At 30.9% G+C, this 25,869-nt stretch overlaps 1 protein-coding gene across 2 annotated transcripts in view; it reads right to left on the bottom strand.

The window, feature by feature from the left end:
• The window catches only part of LOC121122237 (BTB/POZ domain-containing protein 3), a 529,811-nt gene that overhangs the window by 280,266 nt on the left and 223,676 nt on the right, over positions 1–25,869 (bottom strand). The gene's annotated exons all lie outside the window — the stretch shown is intronic.

Raw genomic sequence — 25,869 nt, forward strand, 5'->3', positions numbered from 1 at the left:
GAACTTTATAAAATAAAACAAAATCTCTACAGGTTGTCAACTAGAAAAAAATATCGCACGTGTTCAGTTCATAATCATATTTATACAACTCTATTGATGTCCATACGCAATATAATATACTGATGAGCAATATATTTATATAAACCACAAATATATGTATATAGCCTTTATCTTCTTCATCAAGACGAACGAAAAACTTTTTAATTATATCGACAAACAAATACTCAAACTAATTCAAGAAAATAATATTTTATTGCAAATATTTTGACTAAGATGAAGAAAAAAGTAAAAAAATAAAAGTAGAAGATACCTAGAAAAAAAAATTCCAGATATATTTTTACATGTTGGTAGTTGAGAATTAATATATTTATGTTTATATTTAGGTTAGATTGTTCTTTTTTTTTACACATATTTTATTCCCTTTACAAATATCTCTTTTATTTGGAAACGATCAAGGAACTGACTTGGCCAAAGTATGAGGCCTCTCAGGTGGTGTTGTGGCGGTTCTTCTTTAAGACCAAGGGTCGCAGTCCAGTCAGACTTGTCAGTCCTTAAACAAGGTGAAATCGTAATACCAGTTATTTATGACTCAACCTAAGACTTCCTAGATATCAAGTCACTCAAAAGGTTGGAGTAAAATTGAATTTGCTAATTTTCATAAATTGACACACACACATTAATAAATAGTGATGAATATTGTGTCTTTAATGGGAATGTAAAAAATAAAGCAATCAAAAATCAACATGGTAGCCCTGACAATTTAAAAAATGTCTTGAAGGAGATCAGCTAAAATCAGCTGTGCAAAGAGAGAAAGGAATAAACAAGGACATATACAAAAAATACTCCTATGTGGATCCTTAATTCAACTCAGAGTCCAACCAAGACTTAAAATAATAACTCGTCTATAAATCTTCTGTGTTATGCTCCGTTGTTCACGATCACACACAAATGTCCAATCAGGGGTTGAATGTAATTGGTGAAGTCAAAAAAAGCTTATTCTTTTGCTTTAATTTGATAATAATATCAACATAGTTAGGATCATCCCGTTTAGATTATTTCAAACCGTTTTCTGCCTAACCTCCAGTTACTGGGCAATGTAAAATGTTCTCATATGTCGGTCCAACTAGACAATACACATAATTTTATCCACATTTTGACGTCCATATTACCAGAACGGAATCGTTGAACACCTGCTTTGCTGTTAAATTAACTGCACATTTTTTTAGTCCGCCTGCTCTGCCTTTTAACTTTTGTGGTAGTGAAAATAAAGAATGTATCTTATATTCTCTTTTATTACTTATATATCTGGCTCATCCAAAATCAAAACTGTAAATGCACTTTTTTAAGGGTACGCTTAATCTTTAAACAAACTTTTTTTTAGATACAATGTATTAATCCTGAGATATAAGAAAGTAAAAACCCTTAGAAATTTTGCCTAAAAGTAATGGAATAATATAAATAAGAAAAAAATTAATATGATTGTATTTTATCTCAATATAATGAAAATATGAATATTTTCTGCAAGATATGTGCATAACTAGTATATATTAATATGTCTTATTTAGATAATAAACATTTTACATTCTTACAAATTGTTTTTAGGGGTGTACAGTGGCTTGTGGAGACTATATTTAACAAAATCATCAATTTTGTTCAAATTTAGTATTTTGTAAAAATAATCCCTGTACAATCAATGCAAAAAAAAAACAATTTTAGAAATAAAAGATTTTATGAAGCGCAAATAAGGAATTTTCTTTTTTTTCCCATATTAATTCAAGACTTTATTTTTATTTTGCAGTTTGATGCAATAGTTATGATATTTTTTTTTATTTAATGACGAATTCTAGTCAATTTCCTTTAAAACAACAAAAAGAAAAACGATATATAAATTGCAGTAATGGTTTGTTTATTCAAGTACACACCAAATAAATGGTCATTTTAAGGTTTAAATATTACAAATAGTTAGTATGTCGCAAGAATACGTACCTTTGGGTTTGATTTTATGTAAACATGGATTCTTATGGACTTTTTCAAACCGGAGTAGCTTCCCCATTCTGCCCACTCTTGTTCATATTAGCAAATCAAAATTAAATTATAAAGTTTTTATTTATTTTTACTCAAATTTATACTTTTTTTGTCCCTCATAAAGTCATATATATGGCTGTATATATTTGAGCACAGAATATTCTGATTTGAGTCTTGAACCACTCACAGAAAAATATTTTAGTCCTGAATGCCCTTTCTGTTCAATTTGACGGATGTTAACCCTACTAACATCATCAAGGCTGTTATGGGTTAGGTAAGCAATTCAATGGAAAAGTAACAGCATTTTGTAGTATGGGTCTTTGTGTTTTATTTGTGCACACCCTTGCAGGCTCAATTCCAGTGGCAATCTATATCGCAAAGGTACCGATTCTTGCATTGGATTCGCTCAAGGGCTTGTGGTGCAGTTTTTGAATTATGTTGGATTTTTCATCAGCACAGTGTACTTACTTTATAGGTAGAACTTGGCTTGTAGGTCCCCATATTTAGAAAGTAAATATTTTTTCTTGCCAACTCGATCACATACTCTTGCAATTGTTCGAAAAACTAAATAGTCCTCTTTCTGATCAAATAACAAACCAGCCTGTTTCCTAATTCGCTTCCTAAGACCACCAACAGCCAAGGTAGGACAGCTTCATGGTTTTCATGAATTAAGGAGAAACTCCTGTATCTCAGTGAGTGAGATGTTGACAGAGTGTGTTATTCCCATTCTATTGTAGGTAGAAAAAATTAAAGTTAAATTACTTTTTTTATGATTTTAACAAAGACTAGTGAATCTACTCGGTATTGATTTGAGTTATTAGGTCTATACTAAAAGAAAGACAAATTTTACTTTTATAATATAAAAATGATGGTAGTTTGGTAAAGCGAGATCATTATCGATTTCTTATTTTTTACATACCCAAAATGCTACTGATTTACAAAATTGTCTGAGATGATAAACATAGGTCTGAAAATTGTAGAAAACTCGAGAAAAAGGCAGGAGCCAAGCTCAGGGTATTGCTTAATTATGGCTTTTGTTAATACCAACTCCCTGTTTTATGATTTTGGGGCCAGAAAGTATTAGAGTATGAAAATTTTTACAATTATATTTATTTTATTATACATTTTTTAAGCAATTTACATCCAAAATAGGAAAGAACACTTTTTCAGAAAGAAATCTAAACACCACGATGATAATTAAAGAATTAACCAAGAAGGACTAAAGTTAATTTTTTTCATCTACAAAAGACCCATCGCTAAACTTAAATATTAACTCAATTTTTTAATACAAATTTAATCGCGCTGAGCTTGTGCTACCCACTTGTGATGCTAAATTATTTAATTTTTAATCAAGCAGTCATTCAATTCTTAAGCGCACACTCAAAACTTATTTTTGTTAAACAACACTCATTTCAACTAGTGCTAAAAAAATTGCTATGGTATGTTTGTTAAAACAGGACACTGCAAATCAAAGAGCACCCCTTAAATTATTAGAAGCAAGGTATGCAGTATTTTTTTATTATTCGAACACTAAAATATAAAGAAAGTACAATTTTTGTCTAATAAATGGAGTTCTAAATACATAGAAGTCGATCGACGTCATTGTAAATTCCTTTTTTCGCCAATTGAATCAGAGATCATTATTTTTAAATAGTAGGTGAAGTAAAAAGCACTGGCTGTTTTTTTTCTTGATTTTGACAATTAAATTGACATATTTAGGATTATCCGATCCAGATGGTTACACACGGTTTTCTGGCTAATCTTCAGTTTCTTGGGCAATAGAATAAATGTTCACATGCCGGTCCAACTCATCTATATTGATTATTTTATCCCCAATTTTGAAATCAATATTATCAGAACAGAATCGTTGCTGTTGCATTCGATTATGTAATTGGTCCATCAAAAACTCTTTCTTTTTTTTACCGCCTACTCTGCCTTTGCTCCTTGGTCATAGTAATACTGAAGAATGCATTGAATTTTCTCATTTTTTTACTTGCATTTTGGAACGCTGTAAAACACAACTGGCTTCACGGAATACAAAGCTGTATATGAACTTTTTTTAAGTGCACACTTAATCTTTAAGCATAAATTAACTTTTTCATGATGCAATGCATTTATTGTGAGATATAGCTCGCTCACTAAAGACATCCAACAAAAATGCTAAAAACTTTTTACTTAAGGTAATATATTCTTACAGTTCTTATTGCATAAATTGTAGCTAGATTCGTTTTTTGTTTATAATTTTTTAGATATAAACATATTAAACAATATCTGTGGCAACAAATGTGACTTTTACAACTTATTGCTCACGATAGTCAAACTTCATAATGCCATTTTCGTAGAAGCTCTTGTCCCAATTTGCAAAAACTAGGACAACCAATTTTCATACGTTTCTATTCAAGGCAAATTTGTAACCCCAAGTGCTTTGGCTGAAGACAAGAACAGGAGTTAGTCACTTGTTGCCGGTTTAGACTGTGTAATGAATTCATCTAAACTTTCCATCCGAGCTCTTGTAGCTTCTGGCGCGTCATCAAAGATTTGTGCGGCCAGGAGTTGTCTTGATGATTTATTAATGTCTCCTACACAAATGCTGGCTATTCATGATCTATGGCCAACTCCCAACGGTATAGTTATTCATTAAAGAGGGAAGGATCGAGCAGGAAAAAAATCTCTGAATCACTGTTGTTCAAACCGAAAGTGTATTAGTTCAGTACACATTGCAAATTTTGTTTGTCGCTTTCAACGCGTTTTTCCCATTGAGGGAGTAAAAATTTAAAATATGGCGAATTTATTTCTTTATTACCTCCATACTCCACGCACATTAATTCAAGACTGAATGAACCAAGCGCAATACTGTCTCAAAGGCGTTTTGTAGTATACACTCACACATAAACCACGTTATATCGTATGATACGATGTTCATCCGTAATAAACAAGTTATATTTTGTTCAAAAAAAGGATTGGAAATACGAAATTATTTTCCTCCAACTTTAAAAAAATCAGGGCTATGATATTCATAAATCAATGTTTTTATGAGAGTATTAAATTCCCCTATCAGCCTGTTACAGTCCTCTTTTTTAGGTACATGTCTACATTCCTCTATTTAAATTTAAAGAATTGAGTTTTTTCCCATAAAAATATGGGGATTTTTTTTTAAATTGTCTTATCAAGTTATGTTATGTCATTCTAGTAATTTATCAAATCTTCTATCCCATTTGTATTGTGTGTGCTTAAGCCTTGGCTTACAGGTTTCTATTGTTATATGTTCCAAGTATCTAAAATTCTATAGCTCATAGTATCATCAATGATACAACGGTACAAAAGGTATAAAAATGGATAACTTACACAAAGAATCCATTTTTTCAAATAAATATGTTCTTTACCTCTATAAAAATGGCTTGAGAGGAGTAAAACTTTATCAAATTTATTTATTTGATTCTTCCCAACAGAAAAAGTCTTTGTGCAGGTGTAAATAAGTACCAACCCGAAAAATTTACAGTCTAATATATAAAATGGACAACAAACTATGCAAGAAAAATAAATTTCTTTTTTTTTGTTATCATGATTATATAATAGATTTATTTTTTGCATGCAATTATACATCTTGGTCGACAAAATCCTGGTTAATCATCGTTTCAAAATCAATTTTCCAAACCAATAATAATCATACTCAAATATGAACATAGATACATATTTTTTTTATGTTGGCTATTTATAAGGTCTATGAAATGAAACAATTTATTGGACAGCCAATAATTAAAAAAAAAACAAAAAAACACAGTTGTAAAAGAGGACCAATTGTGTGTAGATTAGGTTGGTTTGTTTTTCAACTTTTTTCGAATTTAAATAACGGCTAGTGCGGAAAAGTTGTGATATGGAAACAAAATAACCTCTGCAAAATTTCATTGCTTTACGAGGTCATCTTTAGGACGTTCATCTCAATACAATTATGAAAAAAGGCACTACTATAATAATAGATAATCAATGGCATTTTTATTTATTTTGCATTAAATGATTTGGATGGACATATTTCTAACCTATAGAAAATGTTTCATTTTTTTTTCCAAAATTGTTTTATAGAACAAGAAAGGAAAAAAAAGTTAGAAAAATTTGATGATTTTTGGAAAGAGTTTATCATGTTGCTATGTTCTTCTCTCTTTTTGTTTCTATGAGTTGTTTTAGAAAAACTCTTTTTAAATATCCTTTATAGGTATGGACTTTCATCATTTTTTCAAGTCAAATAAGGATTAATGCTGTATTTTAATCTTTATTAAGGAAGTAAATAAGTTTTGTCTCTTTTCAAACTCTAAACTAGATGTGCTACCTAAAGATTACATCATAAGACAATGACATTTTGCGCACGGAATTTTCTTATGACATCACAGCTTTTCCTAGCTATCTATAATCGAAATTCGCAAAAAGTAATAAAAAACAAATCGGCCTAATGGGCATTAATGTATACATGGTCAGTAATTTAATTAAATAAAAAAAAATTGGACGGAATCCAGATCTATGTTGTGAACGTACGAGTATCAAATTAAATAATATATAAAGAGAGAAAAAAATGATAAAAAAAGCACACAAAAAATGTATGAAAGCAATATCCTATTGGAAAAAAACCAAAAAGTTTATTCATTAAATAAAAGACAATGGTTATTGCAAAAAAAATAAAACTATTAAATTATAATTTTCTCCCTAATTAAAACACCACAAGACTATAAAAATAAAGCCTTTCAAATATTAATTTATATTTTTAAATTTGTAACACAAGTGTGTGTAAGTCAAAACCATATTTATGTGACTTGTCAACACAAAAGCAAGCTAGGACTGTTTTTTCTTCCCAACCAACAAAAAACAACACATTTGAAGGTTTTTCATTAGAATTATCTGAAAATTGTTGCCTATTTAGCTGAGTTCCCCATGCAAGTCTAAGAGGAAAGGATTTTACTCGAGGAAATTGTTTCCATATAAGAATTTCCAATAGGTATAATGAAAGTTTGATCAAATTTAGAGATGTACGAATATCATCTTCAACGTGAATGTTTAAATTTTATTAATTAGAGTTTGATAAAAAAATGCTCACAGTAAATCAATCATAATTATGAAAAATAATTATGATTGTTATAAATTGTGTGCTATAACTTGAATTGAAAGTAGCTCAAACTGATCGTTGCAATATTATAATGAGAAATTGATATTTTTTATTTGAAAGTCCTATTCGGGACAATATTAGTTTCTTAAATCAAACATAAGTTATAGACTACATTTATTAATTTTGTTTATCTTGGATCAAGTGTCAAATTTGAATACAAGGCATATGATTAATTCAATGATGGCTATGACGAATTGGGTTAAATGTGCAAAAAGTATAAATATATATTGGGATTTTTTCGTATACTAGATTTTTGTTCAAGATTGTTTTAGGTGGAAAATCATATATTTGGATTGATTGAAATATTTTATTATTTGGTGACTATTTCTGAGCACAAAAATTACTGAAAATTTTACATGCACAGTTTGGTTTGATTGGAGAAATATAGTATATATTTATATATTTTCGCCAATTATGGAAATCCCAATTTTTTTATCTGACCAAAACGAAAACGTTAGTCAAGTTGTTAATTCTTATGGAATAAAATTGAACATAAAGATTTACTCAACAAAATTTTATTTTTGCCTATTACGTGACAATATAATATGCGTGGTACTAATGAGGTCGGTCCCAATATTAATTCAATGCGTACGATCATATTATGGTTCATAAACTCTGATTAGATCATCATCAATATTAAAATTAAATCATAGAGGTAAAAAAAAAAAAAAGCTTAAATTATAATTGCTGATAATTTGAAATATAAATGTTTGTGAGTCTTCACTCTAAATCTTTTAAAACCGATTGTTGCAAAATATATATATATATATAAATATTTGACATTTAACAACAGATAAAAACAATTCTTTCAATATTTTATTTAAAATTTGTAAAAAAAAAAATGTATATATATAAAAATGTAAAATTCAGTTACTTCGTATCATATCATATCTTGTCTCAGAATTGGTCTCAACGCTACTACGTCCATTAGTGTTGTGTTAGCCCTTATTTACTCTCTTCATTCCTTTCTTAGAAACAATCATAACAGTTCTTCGGACAGACCCTTACGACGGTCGGTCCTTCTGATTGTCCTAATTTTGTATTGAAAAGTAATGTTACTAATATTTTTCTAAATAACACAGTAATTTTTGTTCCTATTAATCTAGAAAAGTTGCTAGTATTATTTTTCGTTGTAAAACTGCCATTTATTTGTACAAAGAAGAATATTTGTATATGACGTATATTATATAATTCAAATGTTATAATAATATTCGTTCATTTTTTTTCTCTCTGCATCGAAGGATTTCTTTATCTTTAAGCCTTGAGTAAATAAACTGACGTAATAGGATGTTTCAGTCATCCAAAAATGTGTTGTAATTAATTAAAGATTAATTATGTACTTTACGATTAGTAAATTAATAACCCTAGTAGGTAGAATTTTTGCCCATTTTATCTCAAGGATCATGAAAATAACCTTTAGGTATAGCGGAAAATTTATGTTTTTGTGGCCAACATAAAAAAACATTTTATATACTATCAATTAACTGTGATGGGTTAATAAATATAAAAAATACTTTTTCAAACAACAAATTTGATATTACTTTTTGAAAGTTTAATTTTTTTATGTGTTTTATTTTATTATGAAGTTTTATATCATTACTTTAAATAATATTTATTATTTTGAGGGCTGCAATAAGAAACAAGGAAAATATATCACTTATAGTGAAAGAATCCATTTTTTGTACTTATAAGGTATTTTTTTATTCGAAAAAGATACGAATGTACTTAAAATATTTATTTTTAATAAAAAAACATATACCTTCAAACTATATATTTTTTAATATTTTCTTAAATTTATTTCAATAATGACTTTATTGAAATAGCGTACTTTCAAAATACGTCCAATCGTTCTGACACTTTGCTTAGAAAAGTTTTTGATAGTATTACAATTTCTCTAAAACTCACGATCGTCGATTTCTCTAATTCTGAATTTTTAAGCATTCAATTATCCATCATCCTTTTTTTCACTTTTGAAAAAGAATATAGACGTTCGTAATACAGGGTGCGATTACTTTTATTCAAAATAATGATGAACACTTGTATTTTTGTGGAGGTTATTTATTTATATGTACAGTTTAAATGGAAGAAAATTTCATCAGGAGCCATAGTATTTTCCAGACAAGGCCGAACGTGGTGAAAGAGTATAATACGTCCTCCCCAGGATATTGGCGAGCGCTTCAATAATGGAGGTGATGAGAGATTTCTTCTTTCATTACGTGAAAATATTAGTGTCCCTCTCACACATACACCATAAAAGAGTCATGGGGATTAATATAAGAGAAGCTGCGGCCTAGATATCTTTGTCCTAATAGTAGGGGAGGTACTCAAAAGGCCTTAAGTATTCACTCCAAGGATGTACTCAAAAGCGTAACAGGGAACTTTGTCCCTAAGATCCAAGCAGAGCCACTGATTGTTCCTCTAGTTCACATTTTATTTCTGGGGACAGTTATTATTGTTCAAATAAAAGATGTGACTGATTAATGAGGTTAGAAAATTGAACTTGTGGAACAGCCTTTCACTTTCACGCATGCAGTGCCTCTTCTTCTGGCTCATGAAAAGATTTCTACAAAGCGAGTAAAATTTGTATCAAATGTCTTCTTTTTCCATGTTCCTCACAAAAAATTGCAAGACACCAATATTTTGAGCTATGACAGACTAAGCGTTTATGATATCCTGAATTTGATTAATGATATGTGCGTCACTACGGCGTTTCTCTTAGTCTCTCCTCACCAAACTTATTGACGATCTTAGTTCCAACTCGTTTTTTTGTTTTTAATGTTGTTCAACGCTTCATTCTTATAACAGATATTTTCTTAGCGAAACCCAGTTACTCTCTAAGCCTCCTCTACACGCCGATAGGTAGTTACGACTAAAAATCAAACTGATCCCCAAAAGCTCATGGCATGCTAAATCAGCTGATACCATAGCTGGACTAAAACAGCGACCTTCAGGTGTAGGTACATCCTCCTTAATTTCCGGCGTCATTAGTAATCAAGCAATTAGGATAAAATGAAGCAGAGAACAACGAAATACACTTGTTCATATGTGAGGTGCTCTGCTGGATGTGTGAGATGCTGTGTTATTCTTTAGTGAGTGAAAAACATTCTATATAGCTTAATCTAAGTAGCTTTGCTTTGGGGCTTGGATATCTAGAGATAGATATTCTCCTGGAGACCTAAGTTCAGCATCCAAACCGACAACTTACTCGAAGGAGGCCGTATAATTATTAATTTTCCAAATTTTTAAATTGACTCCCTTCTATATTATTATTACGTATTTTGTGACGTAAAAACTATTGTAATAAAATATAAAAAAAAAAAATCAGTTAGATTTTCATTTCTTTAGGAGAGAATGATGGCACTCCCTCCAGACAAGCCGCCTGATGGCCAAAATGAATATAATTTAGAAGAGAAAAGAAAAGAGAGTGAAACTGAAAGATTGAAGAAAAATCTTATTGAAGAAAGAATAGATAAGGGAACCTCAAATCCAACAGTAACTTCTAACTCAAGTAAAATCAAATTAAATAATAGAAAAATTAAATCCATGTTGACCCCATTTGTGAAAAAGTTTACCTGGATTTGGAAAAACAATGCAAATAGAAATCTCTATGGATTTATCCAAAAAGTCAGGCATTACATAAAAATATTTGATGAATTATCCATATGTGAAGACGAAGTTGGGCTGGTTTTATTGTAATTACCTTCAGAAAGCTAATGAACATTATCAACAAATTAAATGGTGAAATTTGATGTTGAAGATGGAGTTATATGTAACGTCACAGGCTTAGAAAATCTAAGAGCTGTAGAAAAACCTATTGAAGTGGTTATTAAAAACGGCTCAGCAACAGATTTACCTTGTTTGAAGGAGATAAGGGTAGAATATGGAGAAATGGTTAGCGAAAAAAAAATGTTCCTCTCTCTAAATTTGAAACCTATTTTCGCACGGAATTGGGGCTACAATTGCGCATAAAAGGAATGGAGGCAATTTAGTTAATACGTTCAGTAAAGGCTGTATGCTCCGAACTGGCCTTAATAATATAGCAAAAGAGTATGTAATATTTGAGTGTATAAGGAAACTGGAAAGATATCAGATGTCAAAGAAGGTTATTAACTCACTGATCGATGCTAATGATAAAAAATTTAAAATCAGATATATATTAACCCAGCAATAACTAATTACTACCGAGAATTATTTGAACGTAGAAAATGTTAAATGATATTTGGGATCAATGTAAAAATGTTACAGTAGATTATCCTTGTAAAAATAATACCTTCAAATGCAATACCCAAAGCCTTCCCCAATTATTGCAACCAATGAGGAAAGCTTTAGAAGAAGAGATAACTGAAAGGCTAATAGAAGATTATATAAAGCTCTACAACAAAAAGAATAAATCTCCAGGACCTGGACTTTATTAAGTCTGTTGTTAAAACGAGTTTAAAGTGAAGTACTCTCACAAGGTTTTTTCGATCAGCATATTACATTAAGAACGCTTACATTAATTCCCAAAAATGTAAAGAACTCTAGATATGTCCAAAACCTAAGGCCACTAAAAATTGTAAACACCTCCTATAAAATATACAGTGGTGTACTTAATAAGAGATTTGGAAAGGTCATTCCTCATATCAACCACTATGCTCAAAAAGGATTTGTTGGAGAGAGATTCATGGAGGATGTAAATAGGAAAATAATGGATTCAATAAAAGTGGGAAAAAGAAATAGAGGATAATGTGACTTGGATGTCCATTGATTTTATTAAAGCTTTTGACAGCATTTATCACGATTTAATATTGAAAAGCTTAATAACATATGGTTTTGGTAGTAACTATACGAAGATGGTTGCGCTTTGCTTACGTAACATCAACACAAAATACTCAAATGATGTAAACAGCTTTGAAATTAAACGAGGCTGTCGCCAGGGAGATCCCTTGTCTCCCACACTATTTATCTTAGCAATGGACCAACTAAGAAGGAAAATTGACGGATCCGAGCAAATTCGTTAAGAGACATCAAATATGGGATTTATGGACACAGGGTTGAAGCTTTTGTGGACGATTGTACTGTTTTGTATTCTGGGAGATTAGAAGTCGTCCAAAAATCTGTAAGTTGTATACTAGAAATTCTGAAAACTTTCGAAGAATGTTCTGGATTGAGAATTAATTTTTCTAAGTCATAGTAACATAGAAAATATCTTACTTTGTCTAAAAATACAGATAGTACCTTCGACAAAAATTCTTGGAGCTATAATATCTATCGCAGAGGACTCTTTTACGGAAAACTTGAGAGAAATTGAGGGAAAAATCAGGAAAATCTGGGCTTGATATACATATCTTGTTGGGAGGAACCTGCCGGGAGAATTCATATTTGGAACTCTCTTATCCTTTCTAAAATAACACATCTGTTAAGAATTATGCCTTATAATGAAAAATGTATAAGCATGATAAAAAAGTTGTGCTCGGATTTTTTGTTTTGGTCCGACCAGAGAAGGATAACGTGGACGCAATTTTTTTGGGAAAATACTTTTATTTACGTGGTTCTGAAGATTGATAAATGAAGAATGCACATAGTCTAAACATAAAAGAAAAAATATTGAGGTTGAGAGTCACTTTCCTTTTGACACATTTCAAGGTAAGGGACCAAAAGGAATAATCGGGAATTTAAAATCACAACGGGCTTTTTGGAACCAGGTTGCAAAAATAAGCAATCACATTTGGGCAAAAATCCTTCCCCTAGTGACATGACAGGAACCCATATTAAATAATCAACGTTTTAATTTTTTACCTGGTATGTCAATCAAGTAAAAGCTTAACTTCATTGGAGAAAATTTTGATAACGAACTCAAAATGTCCTTTTTGAGGAAATGGAACGGAAAATAATTAGGGTGCGTAGAAGGCAAATTGGCCCAAGGGATTCAACTTAATAAAAAGGAATAACCAACAAGTCAATTCGAGTTATACAAATTGATGATATTGTCAAATTCAATAGGTAAAACAAACAAAGAGAAAGAGGGATTCATTGAGAGAGACGGCTCACATTTACGAGATTTTGGGGGCTATGTCCAACAATTTGTTCGAGTTTTCAACATATCGGTTCCAATACTGTCTAATAATAAATACACTTACTATGGAGAATATTCATTGAAGTACTCCTGAAGATAGGGGTTGCTTCTTTTGTAAATCTGTAAGGGAAACTGCAAATCCTTTTTTGTCTGCATGCTGTGCCACAGAAAAATACTGAGATATAATAGTGCAATTAGAATATGAAAAATATTGCATAATTTTAATCCCATTTGCTTGTCTTTATATTGGCCCCTACCAAAACATAATCAACTATTTTATTTCGAAATTTTTTAGGGTTTTTATTTAAAATTAAATGTACAAAAACCCCTTACCGCTTGACATGCTAAAATATGTAGAAAATATCGGTTTGATTTGTTCACTTTGGAAGTGTATTAACTTGTTTGTTTTTTGTATCAAATGTTTATATTGTATTTGCTGAAATTTAGTTAATTAGAATAAAGTTGTTGTACTTCTGTAAAAAAATGGACAAATACAGCAACCTTCAGGTGGAGGTACAGCCTCCTTAATTACCGGTATCAATAGTGATCAAGCAATAAGGATGAAATGAAGCAGGGAACAACGAAATATACTTGTTCATATTTAAAATGAAAATGCATTTATTGTTCAATATTTATGTATGCTTTTTAAAGAGACATTAAATAGCATTTTTGGGTTTTTTGTTTTGCAAATGATGAGGAGGATTATGGGAAGTGCAAATTAGTTTTTTTTTTTTTTTTTTGCATAAGTTGTCTATAATCCTGCATATTGTCAATTTGTACTCATTTCAAAATTTAAATGTTCTAAAGGGATCAATTAATATGTCACGATACGAGTACCAATATTCAAAACTAAAATTAGTTCAGTATTGTGATTTTTTATATTCAAGCTTGACTAAAAGTAGAGTGAATGTATGATTTTTTCGATCGATTCAAGTTTGACTTAAAGTAGAGTTAATAACATTTTGTTAAGGGTGATTCACATGTCCTTATAGTTAAAAATAGACATTTTGTAGAGTGCATGGTAAATGTGGGCGTGACAGTTATGGCACTACTCAAGGTTCATAGAAGTACAAGGTTAGTTAGTTAAATATTTATTACTGTTTGCCATAGATACATAAAATAAAGTTGTACAAATATAAGGCAACGAGCACGACCAGACAACAGGGTATTTGTGCTACTACAGCAGATTCTAAAACCTAGTTTACATTAAAATTTTGTTCAATAATATGTTATATTGTTTTACATTTCATATATTTTAAAATACGAATTTCTTCGTTTTCCACATTCATTGCTTGATCTCTCTCGTAAAATAGGGCGGACATCTATTGATGAGATGGTCTGTATTTTGCAATTCTTCCATACATACATTACACATTGAGCTTGTGTCCTTCCACTTACTTAGATGGGCTAGAAAAGGCCATGTCCAGTGTAAGGTTGTACAATGAGTCTCAATTTTTCTCTTTTGAGCTTGATACACTTCAACTTTGGCTTATTAAGCATAGTATGTGTTTAGTCTGGTTTGGCCCTCAGTATCCCTCTTCTCAAAATGATCTGCAAAGTAATTTCCAGTAATGTCAGAATGTCTTTTTCACCCTTCTAGATGTATATCTTTCTTACTAATTTCAATCATGAGGGTTTCTTTACATTTTAAAACTCCTTTGCTAGTAGTAAGTGCATTTAAGATAGCAGCAATTGCTGATTGGGAGTAAGATCTGATTATTATATTCCTCAGTATTTATTCGTATTTGAGAAGATCTTCTACACCTTTTCTTATGACGGTGATCTCTGCTTGAAACACACAGGCCTCTTTATTCAAAGTTGCCATTTAATGACAAATTGATGACGGGGTTTTGGTGATGGCCCATCCAGCCCCAGTGTTTCCATCTTCGTCTTTATCCCCGTCCGTATAAATGAGCACAACAAGATTCTTAATCTGACTATTATCTATCCAAATGCGGTTAATTATAATGTAGTCACTTGGTTGATCAATTCCAACTAGTATAAGTATTACACGTTTTGGAAGATTACTAATTCCATCCTATGTATCACGTAAGAAATGCTTCCTTCTCCATCCTGATTTTGTTGTCTGTTCCTTAATGTATATGTTCAGAGGAGCAATACCCAAAACTGCTTCCATTCGTGCAGTGTGTGTCGATTGAAATCTATGAGTCGTTCTCAAGAGTGATTTCTTTTAAATGGTGTTTCATATTTGCCGTGCACTTTTCTTTGCATTGATTGCATGTCCCCATACTAGAGCTCCATAGGAGATGATAGGCCTGATCATAGCTTCAAACTACCGGATAACCTTGTCTGAGATCAGTCCCCATTTTTGTTTTATGATAGCCTTGACCATGTTCCATATATGAGAACACTTGTAGGTTGTTTTTTTTTTTTTGCTCCGTCTAGGTGAGTCCTTGATCAAAAGACACACCTAGGTACTTCATATGTGTGGCATATTCTATAACTTTGCCATCCAATTCTAATTGTGGAATGAATTTTGATCTAAGTTTATAAGCTTTCGAAAAGACTATAGCGCTTGATTTTGATGGGTTATAGGTAAGACCATTTTCTTTTCTTCATTCAATAACAGTATTGATTGCCTTTGCATTGCATTGACAACAGTATAAGGATATATTCCACTGATTAAAAGGAGGATTTAGTCTGCGTAGCCAACGATCTTGATTGCTCCTTTTTTAAATTTATTAAGTAAGCTATCCATAATCATATTCCAAACCACCAGAGATAGAACGCCCCCTTGTGAGCTCCCACGGGTGGGATTGAAACAAATTTTTTCGCCTTTAAGCCTGGCTGTGACTGTAGGAGTACACTCTGGAATACCGAGTGTTCCGAGTGAAATTGCAAATAATCAAATCATCTATGCATTCAAACCTGACAACAAGTCTGTATTCATTTTGGTAGATGGGTTTTTCTATTGAATCAGTCACTTATGAAAGGGTCGTCTCAGTTGCTCAGCTGTTTGGCTAGACATACGATGTGTGGAGTGTTGGAATGATTTCTTCAACTTAAACCTACTATTGTCCCTTAAGCATATAGTTGGAAATAGTTATCAGTCTGAAGGATTTGGCCAGGCTGTAATCTTTTTTACCGGGTTGTGGTAGAAAACATACTTTCATTTCTCTCCAGCATCTTGTTGTATAACCAGTGATAAGAATGACTTTTTAAAGTACAGAAATATAGGCAACGATGCTGTCACTAAGTTGTTGAAATGCAACTGGTTTCAGTACATCAAGTACCAAGCTTTTGTATGAGCCAAAGGAATTAACAGATTCCCTCACCTTGTTGCAATCCAAGAAGTGTAAGTTAAAATCATTTACTTGGATGGATGCTCCAAAAGAAGAACTAAGTATACATTGCGATAAATGAGTTGCCGTAAGTATATTTAGTGACTTGGCAGGTGATGTCACGTAGCCCTGATCAGTTTTAAGAAGACAAATAGTGTTTGGATTTTGATTTTTTTTCCAAAATATTAACGTTTTTTTAAAAATCTTTTAAGTTGTGCAATATCGTTGGACCTTCCGCTTTGATGCAGAAACTCCTCCATGATTTATCTGAGCTCTTTTCTAAGCACTAAAAGATAAGCATTCTTTGCTATAAGGTATTCATCTCTGTAGGAACTACGATGACTCTTTGGTTCGAGTCTGATGAGTTTATACCTTAGGATGGCAAGATATTTGGTCAAGCAGATAATTGATTCTCCTTTGATAGTTTTTCTTTTTGGACAACCAATATCTATGTGATTCAGCACACTCTTCAATAACATTTGGGCTTTAACCTACAACAAGTAATGCCGCTGATTCTGTGTGGGACCTGGAGATGTCCCAGTTAGTTTTTCTAAAATTTCTTTATTTCTTTGCGATTGCCATGTATTTGTCGAATCCAAAAACTATATATCTATGGTCAGATATTGATGATCTGAGATCTACATACTACGCTGTTATCTTGCACTTGTTGAGGGCATGCTGACTCACAATGGTCATATATATAGTTGAACTGGTTCGTTGAGACGAAAGTAGGCTTGTTCCTTCATTTTATTACAGTCAGATTGTTTTCATTAATGATGTTTTCTAGAGAATCTCCTCTTTTTGTCAGTTTAACTACTACCCAACAATCGATTGTGGGCATTGCCATCCATAGCTAAGAGCATGGGCATTTTTTCTTGTTCACAATTATAAAAGTCAATAAATAGTTAAAGTGTACACTATCTGTGACGTCTGCAAGCGACTGATGTGGGTTGAAGGGGATTTCCAATTCCTCATGTGGCTCACACAAACCCAAGAAGTGAACCGGCCCCTTCCTGACTGGGCTTAAGAGGTCCATCAAAGCATATTTAGGCATTGCAATAGCTGATCATGCTCGGAGGAGGTCTATAAGTAGGAAAACAGTAATCAAAGACACCTTTACTTTAAGTCTTACATCAAGTGAAGACGTCACCTTTTCTCCACGAAGATGAAAGATTTGAGGTAGCAAAGAGGCAGGAAACTCTACCAAATTTGTAAATCAAATCCATGCATCATAAAGCTATTCAGTGATGATTACAACTCCACCTTATACGCTGCCTACAATCTAAAGAATTCCACTAGCTAGCAAAGGAAAAAGGTAATGTTCCTTCTTTTATAAAAAAAACTAAGTTCACGTCCAAGATAATGGTGTTTGGCTTGATCACCAGTAACAACAATGTCACCCAGGGTCACATTTTTGACAAAGGTCTCAAATTGACTTTCTCATTTTCTTGGACCTTCTAAAGAATGTTGTGATGGCACAGCTAGAAGCAACACACCCTCCAGATACAAGATTCATGTGGATGCAAGACTTATCACCTTGCCATTTTCGCAAAATTGTCGTGTATTACCTTGACAGCTAGTTCCACGTCATTATCAAAGATGATTAGTGGCCTTCAAACAGCCCCAGCCTTAAACTTTGTTATTTCTATTTGTGGTCGGACCTCAGAAAGAAGGTAAATGAGTATTGCCATAGCTCCTTGAGATCCCAGAAGCTCTCTGTAAAAAAAACATATCCCGCTTCAAAAAGAAATATGTAATAAAGACCTACTCACCCTTTATCTCTCGTTTACATTTGGTAAACAAGGTCGAGAATTATCCTTTTAAATGATACAATTTTTAATCTTTCAATTTAAATTTCATATGCTATTAATGCTGTCTTAAAATGCCTATCATTTACTTAAAAATATTGTCTCGATACTTCTGCCCACCATGTATATTATAGTTTGGTGTTTACAGAGTGTTAAAAAAATACATTTAAATATAACCTGTACGGACAAAATAAAGACAAAAAATGATCCTTTTTTGAAAGTCCAATTAGTTTTTCCGATTTTATTAAAATGGTAATAACTAAATTTTTAGTAAAGTGAAGACATACAGTTTCATTATTATAAAACACGATCAGCCTAAAATAAATTTCAAATTAATTTAAGATTTATTGTTTGAAATAATATTTTTTTATAAATTTGGCTGTTTAAATTTCTTCATTGTAATTAAAATTTTGCTATCTATAGAGCACAAAAGTATTTATTTTACGAAATACATGCATTTATTTTTATTTTTTTGGGAAAAAAAAAGTCAGGAACACGCCTTCTGAAAATACAGGCAAAAATTTGACGATTAATGTTATTATTAATTAAACCATGATTACCCATTATTTCGAATATATATAATTACTCTAAATTTTAATGGTTTAAATTATTATATAAAAATAAAACTATTATTAACTATATAGAAGTACTATTAACTTTCGATTATGTTTACATTATATCCAACTTTTTATTAATGCCTATGGCTCTAAAATAATATAAACTATATAAATGAAAAATTATTTAACGACTTCACATTTGCTTAAATTTTTCAAAAACAATCTGCTGAATATCATAATATAAAAACTAAATCAAAGAAATCCATCAAAATCAAACTTATTTTAAAATCCATATATGTTTGAAAAAACAATTTTCATTAGTTTTCAAGAAAAAGAAAAAATGAAGATGACGTTATATATAAAAGGAATAATAAAGAGAAGATCCTGTTGGACTCGGAGGATCAAAACCGAGTAATTTTTGTCCATATTTTTGCTATATATAGAGTGGGACTTGTCTTAATAAGCTGCTGTCCTCATAAACGTATGCTTTAAATTGCTAGGGTTACCGTGTTTATTTTCTAAATGCTTAAGATACAGAACCTTTTCATCCATATTCTCGACACGAGAAACAATTATCTGGCTTCATTTCTCAATAAGTAACGCCTTTAGTTCATCCCATTACAGTGAGAGGCCTTAAGAATTTAGGCTTATAAAATAGTCTACGTACTGTTGTGGAGAGGATTGAGATAAAGTAAGGTTGGTACAAGAAGAATTTGCATCATGAAAAGCAAAACCTTTGGTCAAAGGTAGATTGATAAAATGTGACCCCGTCAAATATCTATACCAAAATATTCTCAAGGTAATTGGACATCCAATCGTGGTCAAGACACTTTATTTCATAGCCTTGATGTTGAGCTCAGTATTAACTTTTTCATTTTGTTTGGAGATCTGAGCAATTGAATGTATTTTTCTAAGGGTCCTTGTAACCTCTTCTTCATATGATCTTGCAGTGAATATGTATGTGATTTTGGTAATTTAGATCTTGGTTCACAGTGAATATCTTCCAAAATCACACACTCGTTGCTTTTTTTCTTGACATACACTAATTTTTTATCTGAGTCCAAAAAAATATTCATTTAAGGGCGCAAGGAAAACCTATATTGTCTGCTTATTATATTGCTTTATTCTTTTATTAAACAGATAATCAAGAAAAAAAATCCTCAGAACTTTTTTTCCCCCACAATCTGTAAATATCACATCCCCTAAAAAGTTCTGTTTTCACACATACATTGCGCTATATTGTTTTTAATTCAACTCATTTTCAATAAGTATCAACTTTTAAAAGACAGCTGTCAAAATTTTGTGACAGTTTGATCTTTAATTTGTTGGTTATTGTGCTAAGTGTGAGTCTAATTTTGTTATTTCCAAAACAATCAATTAAAAACAATTTTATTTTGTTATTTTGCATTGCTTATTGCTGCGGACAAATACCATTTAATCTAAGCAATGGGCTAAAAAAAATTATGGGGACTCTGCTCTACAAAGTAAATAATAATAATAAAAAGAATAATTAAAAAGAATAAATATAAAATAGCTAATTTTGAACGAAACAACACAACTTGTTTTTTTGTTCAGGGCGGGACTTTTCAGCCCATTTTTTATTTGTATTACAATGAATTTAAATACATTTGTTTATATTTTAGTTATATACATTTATATCCAATCCCATTCTTGCCTTTCTTTTAATAGATGTAGGAGTGATAAAAATATTTGTATGTAACAAAAACGAATTTTATTTGTACGTGAATATAATTTATTCACACTTAATCTTTGGGAAAGATTTTTATTTCCAATAAATAAAACGAAAACTGTCTTCGTTCTTCGTATGTATATTTAAATTAAAAGGAAATCGTTGGTTTAATTTTTATTTCATACGAGTAGTGTTTGAAGTATTATAAAAAAAGATTATTTATAAATGGTTTTTTTTTATTTATGGTGTGAGTAAAAATGGAGTAAAGTTTTATAAGCGAATATATATAGCCCATCAACACAAAATCAAGATAGAATAATTTTTCTAAAAAATTGATTATGGATTTCATTTTTATTCGTCGACGAAGAATCTTCAATTTCTATCATCTCATTGCCTTTCTTATCCTTTTGAGTGAGTCATTTTATTGGGGGGGGGATCTTAGCCCCAAAAGTTATCAAGGGTTTTTTTTAATAACTTATAAATGCCACCATTACTCGATTTATTTTAAACGAGAGTGCAGAACTTCTGTTTATACGATGAGCTGCAATCTGATTCTTCATTACAGGCATTGCATTTAAATTCTTCCATTCACTCATATGGGCCATAATGACCTGTAATCAATGTCAATTTGTACATACAGTTAAATCTTCTCATGTCCAAGTTTGACACTTTTTGGCTTTGGCTCTTTAAGTATAATGTGTGTATTATTCATACTTTGGTCTTACTTTATGTCGCTTGTATCAGATTTTGGAGAAAAAATCCCTTATAACCCCCATAATGTAGCTTTTTGGCAATCCAACCAATCAATTATGACTTTAAGTCTGTGATATTTATTTTATGTGAGCAATCGGAACTGCATTTTTTATTTTTCCAAAGTTTTTAACCTTATAATTTCTTTCTTCAGATAGAAAATCTATGCATTAAGTAATAGTTGGTGCATGTGCTCATGAAGAACACAAAGGATTTGCTGATAAGTTATCATTGCAAGTCATCCTTAGACATAACAACAGACAAGGACTGACATCCAAGTAATTTTTCCCTTTATCTTAACTAGATATGTCATGGAATTTGTGTTTATTTCCTTCCTTTTATAGCTGCAAGCTCTTAATTTAATAAAAATTCATAACAGCTAAGCTGCTCTTTTCATTGTCACTTCATTTTTGATTTATTTTATTTCTACATACGGGCAGCTTATATTTTATTAAAAATTCTAGATTCTATTTATCTATATATGTATAAAAAAAACCTTTTTCTTTATCTATTTATTTCAAAGCTGTTAACTAAACACAACATCGATGAATCAAAACAAGAATATTATTTTTGTCACATACCAAAAGAATAGTCTCCCTCCCCCCCTTTAAGAGCTTACTCTAATGTTTATATATAGGTATATCCACACTCATAGAAAAAGTATTATTGGTGTAAGAATGTGTCGATTAACTGTATATATAAAAAAAAGGATTAAGTAGTAGTGGAAAAAAAAGTTTGGGAAATATTTCGGAATTTTTTTAGCACGTACTCATATTATTTTAGACTTCCACTAGTGTTGTTTAAATTCTTATTTTTTCGATTCAGTCCTGACCAGTCATATGACTGGTTCTTAAGATTGTGAGTCCTTTGGATTGTTAGTACGACAGAGTTAATTTTATTTAGGGGTAATCATTTGTATATTTTCAATCTGGAATAACATTGATGCAAAATCGAGGAAGAGGAGGGCAAAAGGTGTCTAATCTATGAACAAAGCAAGCTGAAACGGTTTGAAAGAGGAACGAAGATACTAAATTTTCTCAAGACCTCCAAAAATTTGGTCAAAGTTTTGCAATTTATTAAAGAAAAACTTTCACTGTCGATTCCACTTTGGATAAGCAGGGCAGTTGCTACATCACAACCCAACATCCAATTATGCATCAGCTTAAAATTAGATATGCCTTCAGTACCCAAAAACTAGTATTCGTCGTTGTGGCCAGCACAGGCGAAGTCATCCTCATATTTTGGTATGCAGAGGAAAGAAAATCTTAATGTAGATTCTTATATCGAATTTCTGGATATGAAAGTGCTACTTTGAGCCAAAAGGTCGGGAACAACTTATTTTTCACTCAAAAAAAACTCTCTGACATTACACTTCCAAGAACCAACCTTACTGAAAGACAAATTTCCGGACTTTTGGGACCACCTCTCCAGACGGGGGTAGAGTACCTAGGTGCTTCTTGAGAAGAGGGTGTGAACTACTCAACACATGAGTATCCAGTCTCTAGAAGCTTCGATCAAGAAGGAGTGGGGCAAGCTCGAGTCTGACTATATAGTCAAGGTCTATAAGTGAGTTAGTCCTCATATTGAGGTTATTATTACAGCTGAGAACTCACATATATTATTAAAGTTGTACTGTGCATTATTTTAGACGGTTTGGTGAACTTAATTTCATCACAACATCTCTCGTTTAAATTTTATTCTTGAAAAATTGAAAATGATATAATGTGTACAACTGGATCAGATCAACCCTAGATAACTGATTAAAATAAAAGCTATAAGGTTCAATGACGTCATCTAGGAACAAACTTATACATTTTTATAACTGATATATAGGACTAAACTGGACCTGGATGACATTGAGCTTCCGTCCTATGTAAGGGTGGAAACTAACTTTTTCTACTACCTACCTATATTAATGACTAGGTATGAAGAACCAACAGTGTTGTAAGGATTCTAGGTCGAACGTTGAGGTGACATCCACTTTTTGAGAAATTGTATCAAATCTATTTAAAAAAAGATAAATATTTAGAAGGGTAAAAAATATGACCTGGCTATTTGTTTTAAAAAAATCTATTAACTTGTTAACCCTGACAATTATATGAATTTATGGTCTTACACTGTATTTAGTGAATGCGTAGACAGCATTTTCTCCATTGTCGATCATAAATTTTACTCTGAGTCCAACAAGGGCCTACTATTATAACTCCTCTGACAAATCCTTCTCTTTTATGAGCAAATGTACCTAATAAATAGATGTTCTCTAACAAATATGTTAAAGAACCATAATACCATCTTAAGAAAACAAAAAAAAATATTATTTAAAAAAGTAATTATCATATTATTTATACTTCTTATTATTCAACATATTTATTTGTGTTGTAAATTTTAAGCATTTTGGGCATATAAAAAATTAGAAACTGATAATCAGCATAAAACTTTTTTAGAGACGGAAAAACTGTCATTATTAAAGATGTTGTGTGAGTCCTTGTTTTGGGACTAAAAACTGCAGTCTTATCCAGTTAAGTCTCTGTCCGGTCCAGTTCAATTATGCATATCATTCCTAACGCTTATAAAGTTTGGTCGTTAATGACGAAAAATAACATTTTTTATATATCAGTTCTAGTACTGACAGTCCAATAATTACGTGATTACTTTATACTTTGATGTCCTTTTTTAATAATAAAATAATGATGACAATAGCTTTAGAAAGATAACACTTTTCAGATTTTAACCTTAACAAAACTCGATATTCAATGTACCACTTATACATATGTGAGCTGTCAAACCAAAAACAAGCAAATATAAATGTTCTTCAATTTAAGCATTGATTATATTTGTATTCTTCGATGAATTCGCTTCAGTTCCTATCAGCCAGTTATTCTCATTGACCCTTAGGGTGTGCCGCAAATTGTACTTGATGTAGCCAATACTAAAATAATATGAAAGTGAATGTTTCTTTTTGGAAGATAATGTCAGGGTAAAAATAAGTTTCTCCAATCAAATAAAGATTCTAAGCTATAGATCAAATACTTTAATAGCTTAACTAATCCATCTAATTAGATAAAAAAACCCACAACTGAATCGAATATGTCTCTGAAATATTTAGCCGTATGTTTATATAAAGTAAAAAAATTAATTGGGATCATCTCAATTTCTTGATTTTTGTTCAAGATTATTTTTATCTTGACACAACATATATTATTTTGTAAAATATTACATTTGTATTTTTCAAGGAATTATCATCAACTAATGTCAACAAATTATTCTTATTTAGCCTCTGGGAGTGCTGAAAATTGGATTTAAATAAGCCAAAATTGATTGTCACAGTAATAAAATGAGAAATTGAAATATTTTATTTAAAATACCATATTCTCTTAATTCAAATAAACATTCTAAACTGTATTTAAAATCTTTTGCTATCTTAGTGTAATCTATAACTGACTCGAAAATGATTGTGATATATTGAGTTATGTGTAATTATATATAAAGTAAAAATACTCGTAGAATAAGATTTTCTCTGTTTATTAATTTTTGTTCCAAATTGTTTTTGTATTCACGCACCAAATAATATTTTTTTACTCACAATTATATTTGTCGAAAAATTTTATTCTGTATCTGCCAACCAACTTTTTTCTTATTAACCTTTTGGATGTTTTAAAAATTGCACTTAAAGATGCAAAAATTAATTGTTTCAATAATAGAATGAGATATTGAAGTATTATTACCTCATAGAGTATTTATTTCAAAAACGAAGAGAAATACAGACTTTACATATAAAATAAAAGTTGTTCACAATTATAAATTACATACCTAAGGTCTATTCAAAAATGCACCAAAAAATTAAAAATCTAAAAAATGAATTATTGTAAAACCGAAAAATGAAGAAAGTATATATTGAATACGAATTTAAAAAGGAATTAGGAAGAAGTGAGTTAGCGAGGTAGTCTTCTTTGTGGTTGATGGAGGAATGTATTTCTAAATACTTTAATTATAGTAACCAAAGGGATGGAAGAACTACAAATGGTATCTATCGACAAGTTTTACTAAATTCTGAAGTTATTAATAAAATAATTCCAATCAAATATATAATCTTCTCTTTTTGTTCAAGATTTTTTTATGTTGATGCATCACATAAGTATATTTATCAATAAATTTAACCTAAATTGACCTATTTTTATGTCTCAAATGTTTCTGTAAAGCCAAATATTTTCTATAAAGGGACTTTATAGTTACAAGACCATGACATTGTGGTAAATTTAAGGATTTATGCAGATATTTCATTATATGATAGATACGCAATGTTTATGTATAACGAAGAGTTAGACTCATTCTAAAATCAAATTAGTGCACTTAATTAATCAAGTAAAAACAAAAGTACTGAAAGGAGACATACCCTACGCTGTTTAACTTTTAAATTATCATAATTGATTAATCAATTAAGTTAAACCTTCTGTAAGTTTGGTTCCTTAAAAATAAATAATGATTACATATATATATATATTTACTTTTCTACTACTATGAGATAAAGGA

Source organism: Lepeophtheirus salmonis, chromosome 7, assembly GCF_016086655.4.
Source record: "Lepeophtheirus salmonis chromosome 7, UVic_Lsal_1.4, whole genome shotgun sequence".
Taxonomy (NCBI): Eukaryota; Metazoa; Arthropoda; class Copepoda; order Siphonostomatoida; family Caligidae; genus Lepeophtheirus; species Lepeophtheirus salmonis.